This window comes from Magnolia sinica, chromosome 11, assembly GCF_029962835.1.
Source record: "Magnolia sinica isolate HGM2019 chromosome 11, MsV1, whole genome shotgun sequence".
Taxonomy (NCBI): domain Eukaryota; kingdom Viridiplantae; phylum Streptophyta; class Magnoliopsida; order Magnoliales; family Magnoliaceae; genus Magnolia; species Magnolia sinica.
Window position 1 is genome coordinate 49,242,215 of NC_080583.1, and position 6,799 is coordinate 49,249,013.

Genomic DNA, 6,799 nt, shown 5'->3' on the forward strand with positions numbered 1-6,799 from the left:
ACATGAATCACTTGATGTTAACAGTTTTCATTTCTCAATACTGTTCAGCAGAAAGTAGAAAAATCTCAGAGGATAAAAAAATAACTGATAAGCCTGAAACATATGGTTTAACAGTTATTATGATTTCTGTGTACATCTGTTTTTTTCTGATGTTTATATGCTTCACGTATCAATCTGAGTTAGAACGAGAAATTTTTTTTTGCTATATGATGTGTTCTTAATTCTGGTGTACATCTTATAATTTTTCACTTATCTGATGTTAAAATATTATATTCTAATATAATCATTAACTGTTTGAAGAATCAAGTGGATCATGTATTCTTTGTAACTTTGTGTACATCTTGTTAAATTGATTTGTACTATTTTGATGTATCAATCTGTTCAGCAGCAAGTTAAAAAATTGTTCCCTAAAAAAAATAATTGATGTAAGAAACAAGTGTTTAATCTGTTATTTGTATCTTCCTGTACATCTTCTAATTTTGCTGTTATTATATGGGATGTATCAATCTCTTCACTGACGATAATACATATCCTAGTGAGAACCAGCATGTTTTGATCAGTTATTATGCAATATATATATTTTTTTAAAAAGGCCTACAAGAAGAAAAATAAAAATAAAAAATTGCTTGAATAAACAAGTGTATTATCAGTTATTTTGAATTGTACAAGTTTGATGTAGTATGTATACATGTTTATATATAAGTCAAACTTACATTTTCTTCTAATTGTAAATCAGATCAATTTTTCGAGTTCCCTTTAAATTGTCATGGCTTTCGAAAGTGCAGAATATTCCGATGATAGATCATCTGGCAGTGATTGACATGAGAGTGAAATAGCCGCTGCCATAACCACCATTGCAGCTGCAGTAACTATAATGGGAGCGCCTGAATATTATCGCCGTTACTGTATAAAGGCTAAACTCAATTAAAGCCATATTGAGAGGGATAAGTTCATAAGCTAAATTATACGTAAGAGCGATACTGAGTGTCTTGCGCAGCTGAGGATGGGTAGGGACAAATTTTTTGAATTATGTTTGCTGTTGAAGGATCAAAAATTACTTTCCGATAGCAGGAGATGGAGCATGGAGGAGCAGGTTGTAATGTTTGTTCATACTGTCAGACATAACGTATGTAATCGTGTGATTGGTCATCGTTTTACACGATGTAGTGAGACTGTGAGCAGACACTTTAGTAGAGTGCTGGATGCTATAATCTATCTATATCCCGAGTACATGAGGTTTCCTGGTTTACACACACGTAAGGAAATTTTCGACAATCCGTTATGGAGTTCAATTTTCAAGTAAAGTTGAAGATATGTTAGAGAAATTTCTAAATTATAAGTTGATAGTTAATAGATGAACTGATCATATGCCACCCTTTTGATTGTAGGACTGCATCGGGGCCCTAGATGGTACCCATATCTCGGCTTATTTGCCAAAAGAAAAAAGCTCGACTTTTAGAAATTGGAAAGGATTTCTATCACAGAATGTTTTGGCCACATGTACTTTTGATATGAAATTTGTATATGTGCTTGCTAGTTGGAATGGTCCGCATCCGATGCTCGTGTGCTACAAAATGTACTCACTCGTCGCCTTAACTGTTTTCTTATTCCACATGGTAATTGCGTATAAGTGGTGAATGCTTTTTCTGTAGGTAATTATGTGTGATAGAAATCTAAAACATATCTTGCAATTGTGTAGGAAAATATTATGTTGTTGACGTTGGATATGCACATTCGCTTGGATTTATGACACCCTATCGAGGTGTGCGATATCACTTGAACGAGTTTCGTACTGGAAGAAAGCTTGCCAATAAAAAGGAAGTTTTCAATTATCGTCACACATAGTTGCGAAATGTCATAGAGCGTTCATTTGGCCTTTTAAAAAACCACTTTCCTATTCTACGTACTCCTCCTCAGTTCAAGTTTATAACGCAAGTGAAAATTGTTATAGCTTGCTGTGTCCTTCATAATTTTATTCGTGTCAGTGGTGATGATGGACTGATTGAGGTAGTTGAGGACAGTGGGGATAATACAGAGGATGTTGCGCCATTCCCTGTAGATGTATCTTTAGTAGATGAAGGGTAAGCGTTAACTCGGTTGACGGATCGCGCACGTGATGAGTGGACAAGGAAGAGAGACGAGATTGCTGAGAGAATGTGGAATGACAGTCTTCCACGCAGAAGACAACGGACTTATGTTTCCTGATTTATGTAATAATCCGCTTAGTCGAAAGCGGGAATATTTTCACATATTTTCACCAAGTTTGGGATATTATGTTTAATTTTCGTGTTGAATGTCATTATATCTGCCTATGACTCATTACGATAATGCATTGCTTGACTGTAGCTGTTATATCTATTTACATTTTCTATTTGTAGGTTCTATAAATTTTTTAAGGAGCACTTTCAAGAACCCAAAAAAGAAAGATGTGGAGTCATCACCTTTAAAGAAGGGTGTTGCTTTAAACCAGTGCCCGAGTTCACCAACTGAATTAGTTGGAACTCCTAAGAAAAAGCATACGCCCTCCCGTAAAGGGCCATCCCCGAAATGTGTATCCTAGCTAGGGTGTAGTGTAGGCAGTTCACGTAAAGTTGGTAGACTTCAATGGATAGACGACATGGATAACGCATTGGTAGATGGGTTAGTGGAATAGGTCAACCTAGGACTTAAAAGTGACATCGGGTTTAAACCTGAAGCGTACAAGGCCACGATTAAAGTAATCTACGATACTTGTGGCATTTTACTAGAGAACTATCATATTTCTAATTGCTTGCGAACCCTAAAGAGGCTGTACTGGGCAATAAAGGACATGCTCAATGCCTCGGGCTTTGGATGGGACGAACAAAACAAGATGGTTCTTGCTACAGAGGATGTATGGGATGGATACATCGCGCTATGATCTTCACATATAAATGCTTTTAAAGTTTGTACAGTTTGATTTTACAAAATTGATGAAAACATTCTGTCTTCGTGTGTACAGACACACCCCTACGCCGAACGGGTGCGAGGTAAACATATTAAAAGATGGGACGACCTTGCGTTCATGTTTGGCAATGATTGTGCCTACGGTGAATTTGCTACTACGGCATATTCTTCTCCGATATTAGGGAAACGGTGTGGCCGTGACGAGTTCAACTCTGACGATGACTCGAATGAGGGGGCTTCCTAGGTAGTACATTTGTCATTCTTTGATAAGGACGATCGAAGGCCCCCTCCTCAATTTCAAGGTGGTGATGGATCCTTATCAAATCAGGTAAAACGTGCTAACAAAAGCCCAATGGAAGCCACTTCAGGTTCTCGTCATAGCCGCATAGAGGGGAGTGAGATAAGCTGTGGGCGGAGGTGCAAGCCGATTAAACATATCAGCGAGAAGATAGGGGAAATGGCTAAAACCGTTAACAACTTGACCATTACATTGGGTCAGGGAAAAAACATGACATGTGTTCAGCGGTTGCTGGGTATCCTGGAAGAGGTGGATGGTCTTTCACATGAAGACCAACTCCATGCTGTAAGGTTCTTGCAAACGGATGTAGTCAGTGTAGGGTATTTTATAAAGATGGATCATGAACGCAGGAAGGAATGGATAGAAAAAGTGATACTTCCTCGTTGTGGCACGAATTGAGAATGGGGCACATGGTTTATATCACTTGATTGTTTACATTTGGCTTATGTGTGTTTTTTTGGATGGTTTGCTGTATTAACTGTTTTTTGTACGAGTCTGTCATGGCTTGGTTTGGATTTGTTAACTTTAATCCGTTGTGGATGATACATTTGTTGCTGGAGCATCTCTGCTAATGTTGTACTGGATGGACTGTTCTATTTACAAATTCAGAACACTACAAGTAATCTCACCTTTAGCGACGAAAATTTTCATCGCTAAAAGCTAAATTTTCGTAGCTAAAAGGTTTTAGCAATGAAATTTTTCGTCGCTAAATTCGTTGTTAAAAGACTGAAGCAAATGGTTTTTAGTGACGAAAAATTTTAATCGTCGCCAAAGGGAAGCTTTTTAGTGACGAAAATTTTCATCGCTAAAAAAACTTTTAGGGACAAATTTTCATCGCAAAAAAACTTTTGCAAAACTTTTAGTGACGAATATTTTTGTCGCTAAAAAATGACTGTTAAACTTTTAGCTACGAAAATTTTCGTTGCTAAAAATATTTTGCAAAACTTTTAGTGACGGAAATTTTCGTTGCTAAAAAATATTTGCATAACTTTTAGCTACGAAAATTTCCATTGCTAAAAATATTTTGTAAAAGTTTTAGCTACAAAAATTTTCGTCGTTAAAAATATTTGCAAACTTTTAGCGACGAAACTTTTCATTGCTAAAAATATTTTGCAAAACTTTTAGCTACGAAAATTTTTGTCGCTAACAAATATTTGCATAACTTTTAGCTATGAAAATTTTTGTCGCTAAAAATATTTTACAAAACTTTTAGTTACGAAAATTTTCGTCGCTAAAAGTCTCTTTTTTAAAAAAATATTCTAGCACAAAATTCCTGATATACACCTGTTACAATATATTTCATCATATTCATCCTGATATACAACTGTTATATAATATATTTTATCATATTCACATTCACATCCATCTAAACCCAAACTAGTAAATCCATCCAAACATAAACTACATTCATCCAAAAACAAACAATCTTATCCACATTACATTCATTCACGCATAAATACATATAAGCTTAACATCATAAACAAAAAGACCCTAAACCTAAACCTAAACCTTAACCTAAACCTATAACCTATAACCTATAACCTAAAACCTAAACCTTAACTTAAACCTAACCTATAACCTATAAGTTTAGGTTTAGGAACTTGGGTTCGGGTTCGGGTTCGGGATCGGGTTTAGGTTTGGGTTTTCAACTTTAGGTTTAGGTTTAGGTTAGGGAGTTGAGATTAGGATTAGGTGTAGGTTTAGATTTAGGGATTTGAGAATACGTTAATGTTTAGGTTTAGGAAATCAGGTTCGGGTTCAAGATCGGGTTTACGTTTGGGTTTTAGGTTTAAGTTTAGGCTATAGGTTATAAGTGTAGGTTTAGGTTTAGGTTTAGGTTATAGGTTATAGGTTTAGGTTTAGGTTATAGGTTTTGGGATTTGAGAATAGGTTTTGGTTATAAGAATAGGTTTAGGTTATAAGTATAGGTTTAGGTTTAGGTTTTTATGTTTAGGTTAAGGTTATATGTTTAGGTTTAGGTTAGGTTATAGGTTAAGGTTTGGAAATTGAGTTTAGGTTATAGGTTTAGGTTCAGAGATTTGAGAATACATTAAGGTTTAGGTTTAGGAAATCAGGTTCGAGTTTGAGATCGGGTTTACGTTTGGGTTTTAGGTTTAGGTTTAGGTTATAGGTTATAAGTGTAGGTTTAGGTTTAGGTTATAGGTTATAGCATTAGGTTTTAGGTTTAGGTTTAGGTTAATGTTTAGGTTTATAGGTTTTGGGATTTGAGAATAGGTTTAGGTTATAAGTATAGGTTTAGGTTAGGGTGTAGGTCAAGGTTTAGGGAATTGAGTTTAGGTTATAGGTTTGGGTGTAGGTTAAGGTTTAGGGAATTGAGTTTAGGTTATAGTTATAGGTTTTGGGATTTGAGAATAGGTTTAGGTTATAAGTATAGGTTTAGGTTAAGTTATAAGTTAAGGTTTAAGGAATTGAGTTTAGGTTATAGGTTCAAGTTATAGGTTATAGGTTTAGGTTAAGGTTTAAGTTTAAGTTATAGGTTTTGGGATTTGACAATAGGTTTAGGTTATGAGTATAGGTTTAGGTTAGGGCATAGGTTAAGGTTTAGGGAATTGAGTTTAGGTTATAGGTTTAGGTTATAGGTTATAGGTTTTTGGTTAAGGTTTAGGTTATAGTTATAGGTTTTGGAATTTGAGAATAAGTTTAGGTTATAAGTATAGGCTTAGGTTAGGTTATAGGTTAAGGTTTAGGGAATTGAGTTTAGGTTATAGGTTTTGGGATTTGAGAATAAGTTTAGGTTATAAGTATTGGTTTAGGTTAGGTTGTAGGTTAGAGTTTAGGGAATTGAGTTTAGGTTATAGGCTATATGTTTAGGTTAAGATTTAGGTTGTAGTTATAGGTTTTGAGATTTAAGAATAGGTTTAGGTTATAGGTTAAGGGTGTGGTCCTTGCAAGTACAGATATAAACTTGGCCTGTCCAAATGGCCAGGCCACTCCAATGTTGTCCATAGAAAATGGATAGCTTCATCATGGTCATAACAGCGGTTCCCATCTTCTAGAGACTCCCACTCAACATCCGGATAGCTTCGACACACATTCGGGTCTGTTCCATCAATTTTGAGCAAATACAGATATAAACACGGCCTGTCCAAATGGCCAGGCCACTCCAATGTTATCCATAGAAAATGGACAGCTTCATCATGGTCATAACAGCGGTTCCCACCTTTCAGGGACCCCCGCTCAACATCTGGACAGCTTTGACGCACATCCGGGTCTGCTCCATCAATTTTGAGCAAATACAGATATAAACACAGCCTGTCCAAATAGTCAGGCCACTCCAATGTTATCCATATGAAATGGATAACTTTATCCTAGTTATAACAGCGGTTCCTACATTCCAGGGACCCCCGCTCAACATCCGGATAGCTCCGACGCACATTCGGGTCTGCTCATTTAAATAAAATGGATTATTAAGCTCATTTAAATAAAATTAGGTCTAATCAACAATCTGACCTGGAGGATTCTGTTAGCATTGTTGACGGCACCTCGAATCTTGTTTTAGGGCCTAGAAATTCAAAATTAGATACAAAAATTAGAAAAACCAAAGAAATTTAAGAA